The sequence below is a fragment of the Ambystoma mexicanum genome, chromosome 1p, assembly GCF_040938575.1.
Source record: "Ambystoma mexicanum isolate Mex_15411 chromosome 1p, UKY_AmexF1_1, whole genome shotgun sequence".
NCBI classification, from domain to species: Eukaryota; Metazoa; Chordata; class Amphibia; order Caudata; family Ambystomatidae; genus Ambystoma; species Ambystoma mexicanum.
The window spans coordinates 925,425,363-925,448,266 of NC_090921.1; positions in this window are offsets into that span (position 1 = coordinate 925,425,363).

A 22,904-nucleotide genomic window follows, 5' to 3' on the forward strand; every position below is an offset into this window, starting at 1 on the left:
ATTCGTGCTGACACCAACATGAAATCATATAACCAAAACTATTAAAAAACAATCACTGGACGCATACAGTGGTGATTTCACAAACCTTCAAACTGCCAGGCAGTCAGACTTTTGGGTTTTTTGATAAATTAGGTTCTCATGCAAAGTCCAAGGGTTTCTCTTGTGGATTCTAATTTAAATATTCAAACTCCAAAAATGTCTATTAGTCTTAATATGTTTAATGTATTGTATTGTAATTTGTGATTTTAGCAGAAGAGGTGCATAATATGTGATTTTTATTTTGACTGTGGATAGGGATGGGGCTCTGTCAATGACTCTGACAATTATTTTCAACAGCACATCTTTTAAAAGTGTACTATTCCACAGCGTGTTGGAAAACTGTTGCCAACAATTATGAGCAAGTCATTGGCCCTCATTACGACCCTTGCGGAAAGGGGTTTACGCCGGCGTAATGCATGGCGTACCTTTCCGCCTTACTACGAGTTCCCGTAGCGCCATGGTGCTTTTTTCGCCTGCTTTTTCCGGGCGGAAAAATCCATGGCGCTACGGGACTTGTTGTTAATTACGCCACTGTAATTTACGGTGGCGTAATTAACGCCTTCCCCACTCCCATTATACCCTATGGGGCAAAAATGGGAATGGGGAAGGGTAAATGGGGATTGGGGACTTACCGCCCCGCCAAGGTCGGAATGGGGCGGTAAGTCCGCCAACCACCATGGCGGAGTTGGCAGCTTAGCGCCATGGACCATGGTGCAAATTGCACCATGGTTCTCCGCCAGGGTCGTAATGAGGGCCATTGTAATTCTTCCCATATGATTTAGGTGTTCCAGGGACACTCATTTTCTTATTAGGTTTGGACATTTTGGAGGACTATGCTATTCATCGTGTCATATTTTGCAAAAAAGGTCCTACTATTTCTGAAAGGATGGAGAGCAACGCAGACTTACTTTTTCATGGGTTAACATTTCAAGATATTTAAGAAAAAGTGCCTGAGGCCATTTTACAGAAATGCTACAAGTTGAATTTCGACGAGGGCAAAATCCCATCTGCAAAAAACATACATTTTAAATGTTTTTGCATGCCCCACTAATGCTAGGACTATGGCAAACATAACATTGCTGTGAGAGCTCATTGTAAGAATATGTTTTTGCATTTTTGCAATGTTTGCCCTAATGCAAATTGTAATTGCAACAATGCAACTCTTCCGCAACACAACTGCTGGTCTGTCTCACAATGTTCAAGGTGTCAGGCAACTTACTGAAATTGATCCTGTCCCAAAAAAATAAACAGTCCAGATTATCCTTTCATAGGATGGAATGAAAAGACCATTTTTTTTATTAAAATTGTTTGAAATATTAATAATACCAACTGCATAACATGACTAGGACAGGAACCTTATAATAACTATTAATTAGATAAGCAACAGATTTGAATCACACACAGGGGAAGGGTAATTACTTCTTAGCAACCTGCAATCTATCATTTCTTTATAGTAGGACAATCTTTCCCAAATATGAATGGAGACATATATTTTGAAGACATGTGTGTCTCGTCATTTTTATTTCCGTTTCCCTCTTATATTTTGATAGTTTTAAATACAAGATGTGGGGTCGAAACGCAACATGTAGGTCTCCTGGACATCCTCGACTGTGGACATTGAAGGCTATTATGGAATCACTGGAACTCATTTTGATGGCATTATACCCAATTGATCACATGCAAACTAAGAACCAACATTCTAGTCTGAGAACCAAAGCATATTTCTTAACCTTTTATAGGAGTCTTAATACTTCAACAGCCCAACATTTAGCTAAAAGTGGTTCAGCTTCAATCCATGTTTTTAAATATTTCATGCAAGGAGGGATATCCAAATTCACATTAAAAGAAATCCTGATACGTCATTTTTTAGTGGGCAAAACATTTCTACAGAATCTTGAGGGAAGATAAATGGTGTTGAGAAGCAGAATAATTGGTTGGCATTCGAAATGTAAATGTTGTGTGTCTCCTTACATGAACCGTTTTTTATTCCAGTCCTTCCTCCTTGTCTTTAATCATAGTTCTTCTTCATCATAATCTGTCTTCTTTATAAATGTGCTTTTTCAAGGTATTTCTCATTTGGAATGATCTTCCTCGCTAGTCATAGTACCTCATCAAGTCCTAAATCATAGTCCCTATAGGCCCTATCCTTCATTTTAGTCATTTTCCTCATACTTTTCCTTTATGCAAATCCTTCTCCTTTGTCATTGTCCATCAGTGAACATCTTCTCATTCATAATAATCCTTTGCCGTGGTCCTCTTTTATCATAATTCTTTTCTGAAGTCATAGCGCATTGCCATATTATTTCTCCTTTGTCTTGGTCCACCTCTATCATCATACTAACTTTACCTTGCCATTTAGTCCCTTGTCATAATCCTTCTCTGTTATGATAGTTTATCCTTGAATTTGTCTTCTCTGTCACAGTCTGCCTTTCCTGTCTTTATCCTTTATCATAGTCTTTTGGTGTGGTCCTTCCTCTTACCCATGATCCTTAATGTAAGTCCTTCATCATAGTCCTTCTCCATCATCATGGTTAGTTCATGTGTGTGTTTCTCCTTCATCATTTTCCATCTACATCATCATAGTCCTTCATCATAGGCCATCATCATAGAGCTACATCATGGCCATTCATCCTCACCTTTCTTCTTCATCAAAGTTCTTTGTCATAGTCCATTTCCATCATAAGCCTTCATCATGGTACTTTTTAAAGTCCTTCTCCTTTGGCCTATTTTGTCTCCTTCAGCACAGTGTTTTTCTTGTGTCATAGTCCATAGTCATAAACTACTACTTTAAAGTCTTTCTTCATAGTCCTTCAACTTCATCAAATTCATTTGATCTAGTCTGTATCCTATTTGTTCTCCTTCATCAAAGCCCTTTTTCATAGGCATGTTCATAGTCCTTCACCGTAGTCCTCATCCATGATCATTTTCCTTTACCGCAATCCTACATGTGTATCAAAGCCCTTCTTCTTTGACCAAGTCCTTCAACGTAGCCTTTCATCCAAGTTCTTCATCATAGTCCTTCTCGTTGACCATAAACATTTTCCTTAAAAATAGTCCTTCACCCCAACCCTTCTCCATACTCCTAGTCCTTTGACATTGTCCTTTGTTATAGTCCTTCTCCATAATCCTTCTCCTATAATAATATTTTGTATTTGCATTTTGTATGTTATTGAGATGTATAAAGTGTGTACATTAATATGGTACATAATATCAAATCCTTCAGTATAGGTTGCAGAAAGAGAGTAAAGAAAATGAGCTTTTAACTGTGTATGAAAAATGTGAAGAAAAGGAGTGGAGCGGATATTGGGTGTTTGGGAATTCCAGAGTTAGCGGCACGAAGAGAGAAAGAGCATAAATGAGAGGGGACACAGGAGGTGCCGGGACTGAAAGAAGATATAAATATTTTGAATGGAGAGATCAAGAAGGGCAATAGGGAGAGACAAGAGAAGAAAGGTAGAGCGGTGATTGACCATAATAACATACACGACAATACAATGTGAATGAGATTGAAGACGAGAGTCAAAAGGGATAAAAAGGAAGAGAAATGGAAAGAAAAGACAAGAATATAGAGAATTGTCGACAGGGAAGGAGAAATCACACCAAATAGTGGAATTAAAGACCACTAGAAGTAGGTTAAGTTGGGAAGAGGGATGACCTACTGGAACAGCTAAGCAAGTGTTAAGTTGAGAAAGAAAAGAGGACATAAGAAGTTTAATAGCATTAAAATATAGGAAAAAGGTTTGTATGTTATACAAGTGACAATGGCAAATATAGGCAGTAGTGGGGAGGTGAAGATAAAAATATAGACAAGGGTCAAAGGTGACTCCTTCGTAAAATAACATTAACATTGTTTTTATTGTAATTTTCCTTTATCAAGGTCCTTTGCCATAGTCCTTCTACATTGCCACAGTCCTTTGTCTTCATCATAGTCCATCATAGTCCTTCATTATTATCCTTCATCATCATACTTATTTGCAGTCCACCTGGATTATCATAGCCATTTTTCCAGATCTATGTGATTACTGTGAAAATAAAGTACTGAAGATGAAAACGGTGATTCCTTTATTTCTTTTTGCACATTTCAATGCAATCCTATGTAGGTGTAACCCCCTGTAAACCCCTCAATACTTTCCTCACATTTTCTATTACCTTAACACACCCCACATATATAATTGTGTTGAAATGTGCAGTCAAAACTGCAACCTTTTTGCCTTCTGCATGTTCTGCTGTGCAGTAATGGGGTGATACCCGTTATTCCTAGTCCTTCTCCTGCATCATTTCAGCAGAGGCTTTCATCCAAGTTCCTCTCCTTCATACTAGCCCTTCATTAGTTTTGTCATGTCACTTCTTTTTAGTATTCTCTACTTTTTAATAGTGCTTTTCCTTCATCATAGTTCTTTGTACATGGCATTTTCCTTTGACAATTATCTTTCATCATAGACTTTCTCAGTCATGAAAGTCATTTGTGGTAGTGCTCGTTTATAATAGTTATTTGCTGTAGTTATAATCTTTTTTCATAATTCTTTTTCTGTCTTTTTGTATTTTTCCTTCATGATGGAATTTTTCCTTTGTAATAGCCTCTTGACAACAACCTTCTCTATCATGAAAGGTCTTCCTCATTGTTTTTTCATCTCTGTCACATTGCTTATTTCCGTTATTTCTCCTTTATGATAGGCATTTGTCCTAATCCTTTTCAATTGCCATAAACCTTCTCCTTCATTATAATCCCTCATCAAAGTCTTCTGGCATAGTCCGTTGTCATAGTCCATATCCATCATCTCAGATGTTCATTCTTGTGTTTCTCCTTCATAGTCATTTTCCATGATCATAGTCATTCAACATACCCCTTCATCCTATTCCTTCTCCATAATCATAGTCCTTCTCCTTCATCACAGGTTTTCATCACAGTCCATTTCAAAGTATTTCTCCTTTGATTTTTTCCCTGTCCTTCCTCATAACACAGATCCCTTTGTCACAGTCATGTGTTATAAACATTCTGCTTCTTTATATTGCTTATTCATAATCTTTTTGCCTTTGTGGGAGTACTTTGCTCTGGTCCTTCTCCTTCATCAAAGCCCTTTGTCCTTGTCTTTCTTCTTTGTCCTGGTCCTTCATCATAACAATTCCTCATAGTCTTTTATCCTACCTCTTGTCAATCATCATAGACCTTCATACACATGCTTCTCCTTTATCCTAGTCCTTCTTCTTTGACCAAGTCCTTCAACATAGTCATTCATCAGGGCGCTTAATCATAGCACTTCTCATTTACCCTAAGCCATATCTTCATCATAATCCTTCACACCATTCCTGTTCCTTAATTACAGCCCTTTGTTCCAGTTTTGTATTATAGTCCTTCCTTATTTTTATTTGTCATGGTCCTTCTCTTGTCATAAATCTTCATCATAGTTCTTTCAGTGTAGTTCTTTGTCATTCTCAGAGTCCTTCTCAGTTGTCAAATTCCTTTGTCCTAGTATTTCTCCTTCACCATAGTCATTTGTCCTAGAGCTTGTTCAGAGTCCTCCTCTGCCATCATAGTCCTTCTCTTTGATCCTAATCCTTTTTCTCCTTCCTACTCCTTTTTCCTAGCCCTTGTACTTCTTTCTCATCCTAGTCCTAGTTTTTGCCCTTTCATCCTAGTCCATCTATTTCATTCCCCATCATAGTTTGTTGTCCTCATAAAGTTTCCATCATTCTATTCCTTATTCATTTACCCTAGTCCTTCTTTATTTCGTTCATCCTAATCCTTCATTTTTCATTGTAGTCCTTCACATTTGTCCTGGTCCTTCATATGTCATCCTTTGTATTTTTCCTTCCTCTTCCTCCTAGTTCATCTCCTTCTTAGCCTGTCTCCTTCACCTGAGTCATTCTCTTGTGCCCTTCACTTTATTCCTCCATCCTGGTCCTTTGTCATTCATCCCTGTCATTCATCCTGCATAAACACTTGTTAACTTCATCATACACTTAAATCTGAGTCCTTCTCTGTCATTCTATTTCTTCATTTTAGTCCTTCATCCCAATAATTGTGTACATTCATTGTCATTCATACTAGCCAGCTAACAGACTAGTCTGCAAACCTAGTATATCTCCTTCTTCCTAATCCTTCTCCTTCTTTCAAGGCCTTCTCCATTATTTTAATCTTTCTCCTCCATCCTTACCCTTTAACATATTCCTTCTCCAAGACCTACCCATTTTTTCTCATTCTGATCCTTCATTCTAGTCATTAGTTCTATACCTTTGTTTTAGTCCTTGTCCCTAATCCTTCTGCCTTGTTTCCCATCACCTTATTCCTCCATCATTTTGGAGATTATTTAATTTTTTTCATCTTATGTCCTTTCCCTCATCCAACACATTCCCCTTCTTCCTGCACATTGCCACCATCCTAATCCACATTTGTTCTAGTCCTAGTCCTTCATCCAAGTCATCCAAGTCAGGCAGACATGCAGGCACATTCCCTCTATCAGTCATAATCACAGTCGGCATCATTACAACCCTGGGGGTAGCCGTGCCTGCCGCCGGAGTTGCTTTTTTACCAGCGCCCAGAAAAGGGCAATTACCGGGTCATTACGGCCTTGCCGGACCCGGTATTTATCCATTCCTGGGCGCCGGAAAAAAAGGGCTCAATGGGAATGGCAAAGCCGGTTTGCGCAGGCACCATTATCAACAGTGCCTGTGCATCCAAAATGCTGTACTTTCAGGTGCATTTCATTCCGCCAGGTCAGACCTGGCGGAATGAAAGGCACCCGCGAGCACAACTTGGAGTTTGTCTGTTCGGATACAACGGTAGCGGCAAGCTTACCGGTACCGTTGTATCCAGACCTGCAAACTAGTAATGAGGCCCAGTGTCATCTCTGTGTCATCTCTGTCAATCTCTCTCTCTCTATCTCTGTCTCTCTCTCTCACTCGCTCTCTCTCTCCCTATTTCCCTTGCTATCCCTTTTCCTAGCCTCACTATCATTTCATCAATATTTTCTTCTTTTCCCGTTGTATACCTCTCTCTCTCTCTTTCTCTTGTTTCCTCTCTCTATTTCTCACTCTCTTTTTTCTCTGTCTCTGTCTATCTTACTTTCTTTCCTACCCATTCCCTTCTTCTGATTAGGGTCAAAATGGTGCAATAGAGATCTAATGAATAAATACAGACTGCAAATATATCATTTAAGGGGACTAGCATCTAAAAGCATCACATATGATGTCATTTACAAGAATTTCCCCTTTTATGCTAAAACAAGTACCCCTTATGCATCTGTATGTGTGAGATCACAGTATTTATGACACTTTTGCTCTGATATTAAGAAGCACACCTGATCGAAAGAAATGAGAAGTGAAACTGTGTTTGTTTGTCTAGTGGTAAAGACAAGACATTAAAGTTTATCAAATGTTTCTCAGCCAGGAATGGAGATGTGGACTTCATGCATTGGGATGGGATCTTTCTTACACCGGTTATAATTGGCATGTTTACAGGAATGTTGATGTGCTCTTTGTTTGGGCGTGTCTTGTAAACATGTTTCTGGGCCTCCATACTACATACTGCAATACAATAGTTATTAAGCAGTACATGCCCTAACCACTTGCACATAGTTCATGTACGTTTGAGCCCTGCAATCAATGTATTTTTAGGGTTTAGCATAGTTTTGGATACTGGGTAAATATGGGTTTGAATGTTAGCAAACCATTCCCAAGATTGTAGATTTCTATTGTGCATAGGTCACTATTAACGTCAACGCCTGTCAACCTAAGGGGGGCACTATGTTTTAATTGCCAACAGACAGGAGCACCGGGTGACTCTTCTATGGCATGTGAATATGGGTAATTAATAGGTGAGTGCACTTTTGTCTTTCTGGAAGTGTATTTGTGTGAAGATTTGGATACTGCTTCTATATTAAGTTGTGAAGTATGACAGGTGTATTACTCATGCAGAGACCTAAACGATTGTTTGCCCTCACCATTCATTTAGCAGATTACATGTTTTGCAAGTTTTATTTGCGTCTAAATATTTTCATCAGATGTAGGCTCCTTGGGTTGATCTCAACAGTACAGATGTGCTGAAGAACTGAGAAGCATAGCCCCATTTATAATGAATATTACTTAATTTGTACTTACAATTTACATTCAGTGGAACAAAATGAATGCATATAACTACATCTGTGGACATTATTACTAACTAAAGGTACAGTCAGTGGAAACAAATGATGTATAGCTATATTTGTGGATATTTATTCACACAATGTTTTTAAGGCACAGGCACAATTGGAAGCTCATGTATGCGACTTTGGGTCAACCTGGAAACTGCTTCCTGTTGGTGATTGTCACTGGATGGTCATGATTTGTTAGATAACACCTAGGAGAACACAATTCGGCAAAGTGATGGTGGACAGCCTACTACCCTACTTAGTATGCTGGAGAGGGGTAGGATACCCTCTCCCAATGAGGAAGGTATTATAGGAGATGGTTGTCTACAAGATGGAGGTGAGAACTTGTATCAAATGTACTTCCAAACTAGCATGCCATCAATGGGATTAGGTATTTTACAGGGAAACAGAACTGCGTACACACCTGGGTGCACATGTATGGGAGACTGTGAAACCCAGGTCGGTAAAAGGAAAAAAAAGATACCATCGGGACCATGAAGAGGCTATGATTGGGCATTTTGAATGGAAGCACAACATAGTCTTCCTCAGGGACTATTATAATTCCCATTTCCACTGTGACATATTCTCCCAGTTTATGCATTTTTTATAATTAAATTAATTTCTGCCTGCACAAAGAGACAATCTTTTTCCTTTTGTTTTAAAACTTTGTGTAGCTGATGTGACGTAACTGTTTTAATTTTGTTCTAATAAAAATGTTGCACCCCATTGAGACATTTAACATGTAATGTTGTTCTCCTCACTCGAGCCACATGACTAGTGTCACAGTGTCAAAGTAAGCAGTGGCAGGTGAATGCTTGCATTACATTTCCATTTCCCAAAAATGTCACTGAGTACACCAAATGAAATGATTACCTTGGTCACTGTTCCCTCTAAGCTGTGCACATGTGCACTTACCCAGCTTCCTTCTGGGTGCCGCTCAGAAGAATTTTAGCAGCGCACACAGACAATTTACACCCATTCAAATAAGATTTAATGAGGCACAAGTGACAGAAAGTACCTAATATTTGCTTTCTCTCAGAATGAAGCTAAATTATACCAACTATTCTTGATATTCTGGTGTAACCTCTTGACATTGCCCTACTTTGCAAGCTTGACCTTAAAAACCTAAAAACTCTAAAAATAGAATACACCACACAAGGGTAAAAATAAATATGAAAATGTGGCTCCATGGACAGAAGATATAACTAAGATATGCCTGCACACATTAACTAAATTATCTTCCCTCCCAACTCAGGATCCTATTCTTGACTCTACCACATGTATACTGTATGACTCGAACTCTGCCCCAGGCCACAATCAGATATTACCAGACAAACTTGACTCTGCCTACCTTAGCTCAACAAAATGTTACAAGACTCAGATATAATTCTTGGTTTATGTTATAATATGAATGATGTTCAAGCACAAGAATTTCTGTTATTCATGGTGCCTTAGTAAATGTATTACACATATTATGTAACCCGAGAGTCCACTCAAATATCGGGTACGGACTGTAAGTAAGCAGACTATTAGGATATTTAACCTCATCCATGCTTCCTATTTTTTGTACATATGTCACACATGCACTTTGAAGAGCCCCCTTGCAAGTTAACGCATTATAGAACTCAAATATGAATTTTCATTCTAAGGATTTTGTGTAAGCAAATGCCATGTTCAGCATCTCCTACTTTAGCATTGCTAACATTACCCTATGAGTGGACAGCAACATTGAAATATCATGTACTTGACCATTAAGGGATAATTGGTATGGACTCTGCCTGGCATTATTCATATATATAATAAGGGCAACAATGTTATGTTAAAAACATTTATAGAGTGCACAAACACCCAGAGGCACCCTGGTGCTAAAGTGCGTATGGAGCTGACTAACAACCAAATTAGAACACAAACATTTTGAGCATACGCCAAAAGGTTAGGTGGTCAACTGTCATCCGCAATACTAGAGGAATAGCATTCCAAGCCTTGGCGGCACAATATTCAGATAACTAGAATGCTTTTCACACAATCTGCAACCTTTCAAAATGTTCAGAGTTCCATGGGGGAAAGACCTTAACACATTATATGTTAGCTCACTCCTATACAAAAATGGTTTCACTGAGCACTTGTTGAAACCTACTGAACACTTGCAAGGGGGGTATGTTGCAAACAATCTTGTATGCACTTCATAGTAATTGTGCACATTCAGATTTATGACATTTTTTCAAACTGCACATAATATCATCCTGAGGCTTTAAATTATATTTGTTTGCAAAGTATTGCTGTTATGTAAATATGCCAGTTAGAGTTTCACTTCTACAATCCCTCACTTTTTACAGAGTCTTGTCAACTAATAATGGAGGCTAGCACAGGAACCCGGTAGGGGAACTGGTAGAAGGGAACAGAACACTCTTTCGGGATGAAGAACAAATCAGCAACTTTCAAAAAACAAATCATACGTTTTGGCAGTACAGTACAGTACAGTGAAGGAAATGTTTGTTTGCTGAAGGATAGGAAACTATAGTAATAGCCTAGGAGATGACCCCTTCTATTTCTTTCTATGTGCAGAGGACATTTCAATATATTTATGGGTCTGCATGTATTGCTTCTAGCATCCCCATGCATCCTGTTCAACTGATAACAGTGAATTTCAGAAGAGGGGTTGGTAGTTAAAGAAGGTACTCAATGTGTTGTAACTGTGAGCATTGATGCTATTGACTTAAAGGGCAAATATATGTGATTTTCTTCAACGAGGCGCTAGAAGAAACCTTGTTGATTTGTGTCTAGGTTCTGATGATCAAGTGTGGGCAAAACTATAGGCTGTATTATGTGCCCTGTAATTTCACTTCCTATGTCAGGGTTACAATCAGGGCTCTGATACGATTTTACTCCATACTTGGAATCAAAAGATTTTTCAGGGAATACGAAAGTAATTGGCTTTGCCAGTAGGGATATTTCATGCTTATACACATATGTTCTTTCCCCTTAAAATTCCTAGAGATTGGGTAGTAATATTATTCAAGTTCTTATCAATGCACTGCTGCTGGTCACTGATTCTAAAATAGATCAGTGGAACTTTGTGACTAGAAGCAGGGGGTAGATCCCCTTATGTTCATGGTTTCCCCATTTTTGTTGGGTACATTGCCCTGTTTTTAGTGAAACAGTATATGTCTCCTAGCTGTGAGGCTGGTTTTGAGTAAATGTCACAACTCACAGACCAACATAATGTGGATAGTAAGCAGAGGCCAAGGAATTCAGATCATCATATTCTGTGGTGCAGTTATTCTGATGCAATTATCATTCTTACATCCTTTTTGAGAGGCATTTCATCCTGGCCCTTGAATTACTCCATTAAAGTGGCACAGGAACTCCTATTGGCATGTTTTCTGACACATTCCTTTCAGTTGAAATTATTCCCTTTGCAAACATTGCATAACGTCTGAATTGTTTGACAACCACATCAGTGATCAGGGAATCTTGTTTTTTGTAATAAACATGAGTTTGTTCCCCATGGCATTAAACACTTTCTGCATTGTCTCTGAGCAGTGTTGACAAAATAATAGCTACAACTTAACATATTGTTTATCCTAAGCATGCAAAACTTTTTTGTGCATACACGTTTTTTTTTCTCTGCGCAGGAGTACTTTTGGTAGGAACTGTGCCATATCTTGAAGTCTCGGACTGGTTGATGAGCTCTCCTTATAATCACATATAACATATTTGATTTTTGAGCCTATATGTTTGGAAAAAGAGTTTCAAGATGGTCCTTTTACACTGATCTGTACGAGATTAAAAGTAACACTTGTCAGTTTCAATAAATGTCAATAGTCTTCAATATGGACATCATCCAGCTGGTAAATTACTTTGGCAACCCTAGCAGTTGTAGTACTAAAGTTCATACATGATTGCAGGAAAGACTTTTCAGTCTCCATGTAAATCAACAGTCTTCCCGCTGACTTTAAGTGACCTCACATTTGTGTGTTACAGTCTTTGCCCGACCTTGCAACAAATGCTCATATTGTGGTGCCCTACCTCTGTCTGGCTTCATCATTGTGGGTCCTGGTTTGTCCTGATATTGTGAGTGGCGCTAGGGCTTGGGCACCATGCACATATACTGCTTGCTCCTACAGGATCCTTTAAAGCAGAGATAGAATGCTGTTCAAACTGTGGCTCCCTTAGCTTGATGGGCTTCACTGCTGTTGGTCCTGACTTCTGATATGGTGAGGGGGAGGGGACTTGGACACAACACATGAAGAGTGCTTCCGCCTATGGGAGCCCACACAGTGTGAGAAAATCACTGCTCAAAACTGCATCACACTTAGCCTTGCTTTTTTTTGGAGTTACATATAGATTACAACCAAATATCTGAACATAAAAACATATAGTACGTCAGCCTCTTCACGTCTTTACAAGAAATATAACACTTAAGGCAAAAAAAAGACAAACTGCACCACAATGTTTGCTTACCTACTAGCTTCTTTTCTCTCAAAACTGACAACAAGATGTGGTGCAAACCATCTCCAGTGTATGTTCAGCCACACATTTCAAAAAATTGAAAAAATACCCTTAGGTGACTTTCTGGCATTAGCAGAGAAGGGTTAACCAATAGGTTCCAAATTCTAAGCGTCTTAGGATAGGTGGGTGCATTGTGCCTATTTGGAGATATTCTAATCCATTATCTGAGTAAAATTATTGTAGTTGTTCTATCGCCATCAGCTCCCACAGATTTTGAATGGAGTTGCATTCTTTCGCCAGCATGCAGCTATTACCAAGATCTCTGTGAGGGGAAGCATGGATAGTTTTTTTAATCATTAATGAACTTATTCCCCTCCTTAAGGTCCACAATAATGTACATTTCGTCTTGTTGAGGACCTCTTGTCAAAACCTAGACAGTATATGGCAGGACCATCACATGTGCAGGGCATCTCCTTTTTTTCCCATAACTACTAAGAGTGTTTGAAAACATTTTGTATAACTCTCCCTGAGTGAGATGAAAATTATTGATGAACGTAAGCTAGGGCACACCCTATTGGCAACATGAATCTCAACAACTGGAACCAGTATTCTTCTGAGAATGATTTATCCAATTTAATATCTCATTACTGAATATATCTCCTATGTTTGTGTGTTTCCACTTGCCTAATATTTGTATAGATTTATTTGTTCAAATAATCAGTACCTACAGGGAATGCAGAAATTCGAGGTATAATAACTTGTGAGCTGTAGGATGGATCAACATGAAATTCTCAAAACAGGATGTCTGGTCAGGGTCAAACAAAACTTGGAAGGTTTGTGCAAATCTGTCCTATGGTTCAAAAGTTATAAAAGGTGTGTTTTGCGCTTTGTGCACTGGTTTTCCCATAGGGAAAATGTCTAATGTTTGCTCACGTGCACAGCCCAAATTGCTAGATGGATTTTCACCAAATAAGAAACAAATATGTCAAAAGGTGCTTTGGCAGAGTGCGGGGTGTCCCTGTACACAGTTAGTTAATTACATCTCCAGGATGAATTGCCAGTTTTTGACAACTGGCATTATATAGATATACATTCAGATCTAAATTTGTTTATTGGAAACTGACATAAAATAATATAAGGGGTGTGAGTAGGGTAGGTGTTAGGCTGCTCCTGCATGTGGGCATGGTAAGAGATGATGTTTTGTGAAGGTCTGAGGGCTGGGGACAGTATTCATTTTTTTCTTCAAGTATGTTTCTGAGATCTCAATCTGAATCTTGATTTTTTTAATAGTCAATACGGTACAAATATAAAATATTGTGAACACAGTAATTGCTAGTCAGGGAAAGAGAAGTATTGTAAGATAATTTAGGAAGCAATCTCTCTTTTTAGTATGAAAGAAAATACAGGGATTGCTTCCAAAATTAACCTGGAATATATGGGAGGATGAAATAGGGGTTTATCATTGTGTTAAGTGCTGGATTAGCTGGAAAAACGTTCATTTGGTTCATGAAATTAAATAATTATTTGAACTGCCTTTGTTTTGATTGAACCACTTTTTACTTGAGTTAACAATGAAGACCATGATGTTCTCCGCACATCAGCAGTAAAGATCCTTCCATTATTGCACTTCCCTTTCCTCATCCCAGTACCTCAATAGTATCCCATATCACGCTTCCTTGTGCAAGTACCTAGTTAGTAATCCTACTTTTATCATTACACCCCACATCCCTCTTCCTCATCCTAGTAACCAATAGTAATCCATGTCATTACCCAGACATCCCTCTTCTTCATCCCAGTACAGCAATAATATTCTATGACTTTACCCTCAACATCCCCTTCCTCATCCCATTACTCCAATAGCAAATAATGTCCAACACCCACATCACTCTTCCTTGTCCAAGTACACTAGTAGTCATTAATGTCATTACCTCAACATGCCTCTTCCTTGTCCCACTACCCCAACAGTAACAAATGTCATTAACCTACATCCCTCGTCCTTGTCCAAATACCCCAACAGAAATACATGTAATAACCCAAATATCCCTCTTCCTCATACTAGTACCTAAATAGTAATACATGGCATTAGAAATACCCCACATCCCTCTTCCTCGATCCAGTAGCCCATAGTAATCGATGTCTTCACCAGGCATTCATCTTCTACGTCCCGGTACCCAAATATGAATTGATGTCATTAACCCCACACCCATTTTCCGTATCCCAATTCCCCAATAGAAATCCATGTCATAACCCCTACATCCTTTTTCATCGCCCAGTACCCCAATTCTAATCAATTGTGTAACCCCAACATCCCTCTTCATTGTCACAGAACCCCAATGGAAGTCAATGTCATTACACTCACATCCATCTTCCTCATCCCAGTACCCCAATATTAATCAACATCATTACCACATCCCTCTTCTTTCTCCCAATACCCCAAAGTAATACATGCCATTACCCCCACATCCCTCTTCCTCTTCCCAGTACCCCAATAGTAATCAACATCTTTACCCTATCCATCTTCTTCACCGCAGTACCCCAATAGATATCCATGCCATTACCCATGCACACCCCTTCCTTGTCCTAGTATCACAAAAGTAACCTATGCAATTAATCCCACATCTCTATTTTCTATCCCAGTACCCCAATAGGTATCCATGTCATTACCCCCACATCCCTCTGTCACATCCAAGTACATCATTAGTAATCCATTCACATCAAGTGGACAATAAACATATTAAATACTTGATGAACCCCATGTTACAGAGCTGAAGAATACAGCTTGATAACAATGAATATCACATCAGTTATGTTATTTTGGCATTCAGTGACAAAACTTTAGTTAAGGGAACAGTTAAGGTAAATACATACAGTGCAACAAAACTCTTGACATTCAATGAAAAAGTGCTTAGTTGAAGTAACATTATGGTGCCATTTTAATGAAACAAACCCCCTGAAAACAGCAGGTGCTGGAAGCGATATCTCCTTAACTATCAGGCCTCCATGGCGCAGCCCCTATACACACTGGTCACATTATCTTGATCACATTACCAACGAAAAAACACCCTTCCTTTCACCACTAAAAAGCGTTGCACTAGTCAATCACTGACACAGTTAACACACTCACCTACACCAAACCCAAACTGGACAAATCCACACTCACCCACTACTAGACAAGTGTGCAACTTGGCGTGCCCAAAAACACTATTCTGAGTCACGCTGGAAAAAGGGGAATTCTGAAATATAATGCAAGAGTATGCAAGATGTGTTTGTATAGGTCTGCTAACCTGTACTTCTCCCATGTGTGCTAGGCTGGGCTAAGAATTTTAGCGTATGTCAAGATCTGAAAGTATAACTATTATGCACCTCATCACAATATACTTGATAATTCTAATGATCCCATACTCAGATGTATGTCATGAATCAATTAAATGGATAGCTCACTCTGCACAATGATGTTCTATGCCATGCAATGTGATTTACGGCATGACACACCCTAAACTGAGCATGGCAATGTATGCTGTTCCGGTGATGTTTCTGTGTAATGAAATATGTTCACCTATAATCCAATCTTAAACTCTTACTCACAGGGACACTCACTGAACTTTGAAATAACAAACTCTAGCTAGCTTCCTGTCCCCACTCAACAAGCGTCTCACAAAGTAGACACTCTCTAAACTCCCCAAACGTATTACCCAACATTTGACACCTCACCATACGCAAACACTAATCCAAACATCACCATTGGACTTTGGCTACCTCAATAACAAAACTCAGCAAAACCCTTCATACTGCACTGAAAGAATGCGCACACCTGCACACATAGAATGATAAAACCCAGACTGTCTTGAATATATGCTCTAACAGGAACATTTATCCTGCTCCCTCTTGTCACAATAATCCACCCTTATCCGGATGTACATTTCTAGACTATGGGCCTCATTACGAGTCCAGTGTTAACCCTGCACGTGCTACCGGTGGGTTGCCGCCAGACTCGTAACATTTTACTGGCACCTGACTTCCCATTGCCACTGGGAGATTTGAATTCTGGCGGGCCAGTAAATTAGGTGCCTGTAAAATGTAAGTTCCCATTATCATAGAGTCTCATGTTGTGTAACCTTGAGAAAGAGCTATTCACAAAAGTATATTTGATCCAAAAAAGTAACTCAGACACTGGTGGAGTTGTGTGCTGCCCAATTCTTTATAATATATTGTTAGTTCCTCTAGTAGTAATGAGTGGGAGAATAAAGAGTGGTATAACGAGCTGGCCAGTAAATCAGGAGATATGTCCAGATATACTCTTCTCCACTCATAGGCATTTTACTTTCATACTGGACAAGGATGACAGATCCCTCAACCACTGAAAGCATGTTATTTTTAAGGCACTATTGTATGTTCTTCCCTTCCAAATGAAAGATGTGATCATTTTATCGATCTGCTTAAACAAGGTTGTGAGGAAGGGTAACTGTTAAGAGGTGTATTGGCTAGAAGACCCGAGAAGCAAGAATCATGTTTGCTGCTGTATTCTTTCCCCACCAGCCTTAACCTAAGGGAGGCCATGTATCCACTCCATTAATGAAGTCATCATTAATAATATTTGTTCAAACTGAAGTAGACCGTTTTCCCAATATTATTAGCAAATGATAAATCCAGATACTGGATATAGTTTGACCAAACTTAAACAGAAGCATGCATAAAGAACTGAGCAGAAACAAGTTAGTTGTGGACTTGTTAAAAGAATAGTCATACCATAACAAACTATCATTATTGGTTGCTGTTCTTTAAAAAGTGTGGATCATTTTATGTTGAATAAGATGATGTCTGCATAGGCCAATGCTCTTCCTATTTCAATACCATTCAGCAAACCTTCTATTGTATGTCTACAAAGGCGTGGTTACCAAATAGAGATCATAAAGGGAAACTTAGTTGATTCTCTCTAGATGAGTCAAAAAGTGAGAAGAGTCACTGTTAGTACAAATGTCCACTCTATGTATTATATAAATTGTCTTCAGCCTGGTGTAAAAAAGGGACCCTTATTGTAGCCAACTCCAATACATAATAGTAGGTTTCAGGGCAAACTGTCAAAAGGTCATGTACATATCAAAAGCAATACAACCCCGTGATTTGAAGGACTTATACAATCTGGCTGAAAGTCTACAAAAGCAATCATTGTCAGCCAAAAGGAGCCCACTTGAAACATGAGATTGGACAGTGTAGGGGGGTATATAAATATGGGCACATCTACTAAGCACTCAAAACCTGCATGGAAATACAACCTCTGAAAATCGCTCTAAAATAGACACAGAAGAAAAGAGAAAAACGAATGAACAGCTCGTTCAATGAAATGCATTACATGTAGGCCAGGAAGAACTGACAGCTACATATTTGTTAAGCTATAACCTGTCTTTTATAGGCAAACATACATGTGCTTTTAACCAAGCATAGCAGCAGTTTACACCAGTTTGAGAAATGTAGAAAAAGTGTTTGTATTTGATTGCCATTATTTTACATTCAGCTAAATGCAAGCATGTGTAGGCCAGAATTAAGTTAGCTTTTCTTGAAAGCAGAAAAAACTCCTCTTAAAGCACAATATTATTCTTCACAGAAAGGTACATGAATTCCAAGATTTCAATAGGCCGTACAGCTAGCGGTTGGAAGTTGTGAACTGATAAGTTTACGCAAGAAGAATGAAAGTGGTTTTAGCCTGCGTGAGTCATACAAAATGCAACATAACAGATTATACAGATTTCAGACAATTCTACTCTGATTGATCAAACTATGTGAGGTTTGCTGAAGTTCCCAGAGCCAAGTCCCAAGAGAAAATAGCAACTTTAAACTTACTGAAAGTTACACTTGGCAGGAGGTGAGCACCTAGAAATGAAAAGCATGTTCAAAGATGGAATGAATGCAGCACAACTCTGCCACTTGTGCCTTAAATAGCACGTTCAGAGATGTCTTTTGCAAGCAATGGGCCACATTACGACCCAGGCGGTAAGTTATCGCCTGGGTCGTACCTTTACCACCATGGCGTAAACTACGTTTACGCCATGGTGGTTGGCGGACTTACCGCCCCATTCCGAGGTTGGCGGGGCGGTAAGTCCCCAATCCCCATTTACCCTTCCCCATTCCCATTTTTGCCCCATAGGGCATAATGGGAGTGGGGAAGGCGTTAATTACGCCACCGTAAATTACGGTGGCGTAATTAACAACAAGGTCCCTTAGCGCCATGGATTTTAACACCTGCTAAAAGCAGGTGTTAAATCCTCCATGGCGCTAAGGGACCTCGGAATCAGGCGGTAAGGGTCGGCGCTGTTTACGCCGCCGTAAACCCCTTACCGCCTGGGTCCTAATGAGGCCCAATGTGTTATGCAGAAACCAGCTTTTTTTAAGAAGTAGTGAAAACACAGACATTTCCACATGAAGGCCTCATTAATAAAAGACAACTTGTGGAGGCACACTACACAGGAACAATATTACTTATAATATAGCATTAACCTGGAGCCTAAGGTCAGTACAGTAATTCACATCTGAATCAATGAAGCACATTTTGTGACTATGCACTGCACAAATACATTCACATGTGTATGAATGAGTCAACTTTGGTATCAGCTAAGCCCTGTATTTAAGGTCAGAGACAGGGCAAGATGACTCATGGGAATAGGAAAAGGTATGCGAGTAAAGTTTCCACCACGCAAAGTTACCGTCCTGACAGAACATCTAATGAAGATAATTGTTTATGTATTCATTTATTTATTTATTTTTGCATTTATAAAGCGCGCTAAACCTGAAGGCATCACGGCACTGGTTGCAGTATAGACATGAGAACAAAGTAGTTTGCAACATGGTAAGAATAAGGTTAACAAAGTTAAAAGAAAAATGTGCTTGAGGCGGAGAGTCATCTTTTACAAGAGTAGAGGGAGGCTAGAAGCACAGCGGAATAATTGGTGGAGGAGTGGGTGAGTTTGCTTGCACACATGAAGGTCCTGGTTGAAGAGACAGGTTTTGACTTGTTTTGCAGAAGGCTCAGTATGATGTATCCTCTCATAGTGCTGGTGGCAAGGCACTCCAGTCTTGAGATGCGATGATTGGGAAACTGACACCTCCAGCTCACTGCAATTTAAACTTAGGGATGATGAGTTTGTTCAAATGGGTGGACTGGTTGGTCTGTTGGATTGTATTTAGTTGATTTTGCTGAATAGGTATTTGGGGGCAGTGTTCAAGAGACATTGTTTTGAAAAGTATGCGTTCACGAATAGGCAGCCAGTGCACAGTTCTTCTCGCAGCAGAAATGTGATCTTTTTTGGCAGCTCGCAGGGTACTGTTTTAGATGATCTGCAATTTGTTAATGTTCTGGGAGCTGGTGCCAGCAAATAGAGAGTTGCATTAGTCAAGCCTGGAGACTACAAGAGCTCGAGCGATGGAGGTGCAGCTGTCAGTTGAGAGAAAAGGCCTGGAAACATTAATGCATTTCATGGTGTAGGCTGCTGATGAGGATATCGCCTTGACTTGTCTGGTTAGGGACAGGTTGGAATCTAGATAGACCCCTAGGGTTTTTACTTCTACAGAAATGGGTATGTGGATGTCGTTGATGGTGAATGATTTATAGGCTGGACTTAGTTTGTTAAATTGCGGTTTTGATCTGAACAAGAACAGCTTGAGTAATGGGCCATCTAGGCCTGTATGGTGTGGTAAATCGATCCCAATGAGTTGCAGTAATTGAGATAGTCTCCTGAGATCGATAGGAGGATCTGGGAATCATTTGCAAAGTTTGTGCTTGTGACACCATGGGTGTGAAGGAGGTCGAAGAGGGGCCTTGTGAAGATATTGGACAATGTGGCTGAAACACCGGAACATGTTGTTATAACAATTGCAATCATTTCACTAAACTCTTACGCCTTATGAAGCAACCAATGGTAAATGTAGGTCAGCTAAATACATGTGTCTACTGCGTTTGACCAATCCTAATGTGTGTTAAATGAAATAGAAGCTAACCTGCATATCTGTCATTTACCACATGTTTAGTATGCACAATGAAAGTGCATACTGAATAGAATCAGGTATATTGTTACTCACACCAGCCAATCACAGAAAAGACATTCTTACAAATGTCTTGCTTTTTGCTTCCTATAAATCTCAATATAAGCAGGTAGTCACACCACTATGAATTGGTTGTCTGTGGATATTTCCCTGCTTAGGCAGTTTGAAATACATTTTTTATTTTCTTGCATCCTGTGCATTGTATTCATTCAGCTTTTGGAGTATGTTTCTTGGCAGAATGAATTCTGTTATTGTCTCATGTTTGCAGCAACTCATTGTTCCTATTTTGGTAGGTGTTGGGAGTATACCTAATTTTTGTACAGTAGTATACCTAATGTACGTGCAGTACATGTGAAAGGCAATATGAGTTGCTCTGTCTCACTACAGGGATGCAGGACACTGGCTCATCTTCTTTTCACATTAACCAAATTGGTTGAATCGCCACATTGTAGTCCTGTCATTTTGTCACCTTGGATTTTAGGTGGGGTCCTGAAATGACATAGTGGGTTGTATTTTAGGACTTTGTGATGCTCACTGGTTGCCAGAAGACAATGCAATGAGGTGGTTCTACTAGACAGATACTCCGGGAAGCACTCTAAGGAGAACATGATGTGCAGCACTGAACAGAACATATGTCATTGCATCATGATAAGGTACATGGTCAGTGCTAGGAGGTTGTATTGTTTTGTTTTTCACATCATGATTGGTTTCGTATTTTGCTACTAGCCCATTCCTCGTTTAGATGATTAAACCACTTGGTCTTTTTGTTGTTCCACCTTGCTTTGTTGAGTCCCCTCTGAAGATTTCTGCCCAACTGTGTACTCTCCCATTTGATCTTTCATCTCAAATGCCTGGTCCAGTATTAAATCTTTTTCATGTAGGTCTTCATATGTGCGTCTGTTATTCTTCTGTTGGTCAACTGCTAGTAATTAGTATTTATTACCCAAACATATTATGATTGTTTCAAGTTTTTGATGCTACAGGAGTCAGCAAATTGTCCTTTTACTGGCACCTCTTCCATAGACGTCTGACCAAGGGCCCGATTGTCATTTAGCACAGTGAGAATGCTAAACAGCATGCTTCACTGTGCCTTTTCTTGATGCCCAGGCACCACACTTATTCTGAAGTGTTCCTGGGCATCCACACAGTGCACAGCAGAAGAAGTGTCATAGACTGTATGAAATCCATCTTATTTGAACTTTACGGGCAGCGTAATTCTCAGCACCTTTTTTGTTGAATAGCATGAAAATCACAATTTAATTAAAGTGTTGCAAACAACACCCTCCTGGCACTAGTTACTCTCACATTCATGCCTGTAAACCACCAGAGTACTGTAGGAATGCCTGTCCCCCCACCGTTCCAATCACTCCTCTGGCATGCAAGTACCAAACCCACATCCCCATTGCAATTGCCTACAAATGTATGCATATGAATAAGTGTTAACAATGCAATGCTTTACGTCACCACGCACAGGTCAGGTGCACATAAAGCCGCACCCATTTCTACCTTGTTCTGCAACGGATCATTGCAATTTGGCACCCACAGCAATATATTTTGGATAGTACCATGCTCTTCTGGTGTCACTCCTCCACAATAGCGAAACTCTAAGAAGCGGAGCGCCACCCAAAGAGGTGCTGTATTTCTATGGTCATTTTACAGTGCCAAGAATGTCGAAGTGACATCATAATAACCATGCTAAATTAGATTTCTGAAATTGCCATTTGCCAGGTTGGTTTCCAGTTAGTCCTAGCTGCCTGCGCACAGGATCCAAAAGTAGTGCTCCCGCTGAAAAATCCGACAACATGAGAATAGGTGTAAACTAGCGAAAGGGTAGTTAAGCCTTAAAATGACTTGTTCATAATTAACACATAGTTCAGAATCGGGCCCTAAGTGTTCTATGCTAATTCAGACAGCAGAAACATTCTGAGGGCCCGATTCTCATCATGGCGCAGTGAACGTGCTAAATAGCATGATTCACTGCGCCATTTCTTGACGCCCAGGCACCACTGCTATTCTGAAGTGGGCCTGGGCGCCATCGCAAATTTTCGCTGTAATCCGCCTCTTTCTAATGGAAACAGGCAGATTGCAGAATCTCGGCAGTATTTTCATTAAATAACTAGGGAATCGTTATTTAACGAAAATGCTGCCGATACACCAAAGTGAGCAGCTTCAACATTGCAGGATGTTGAAGCTGCTTACTTTGGTGTATAGGAAAGAGTTCATATACACCCGTGTGGTGTATATGAACACTTT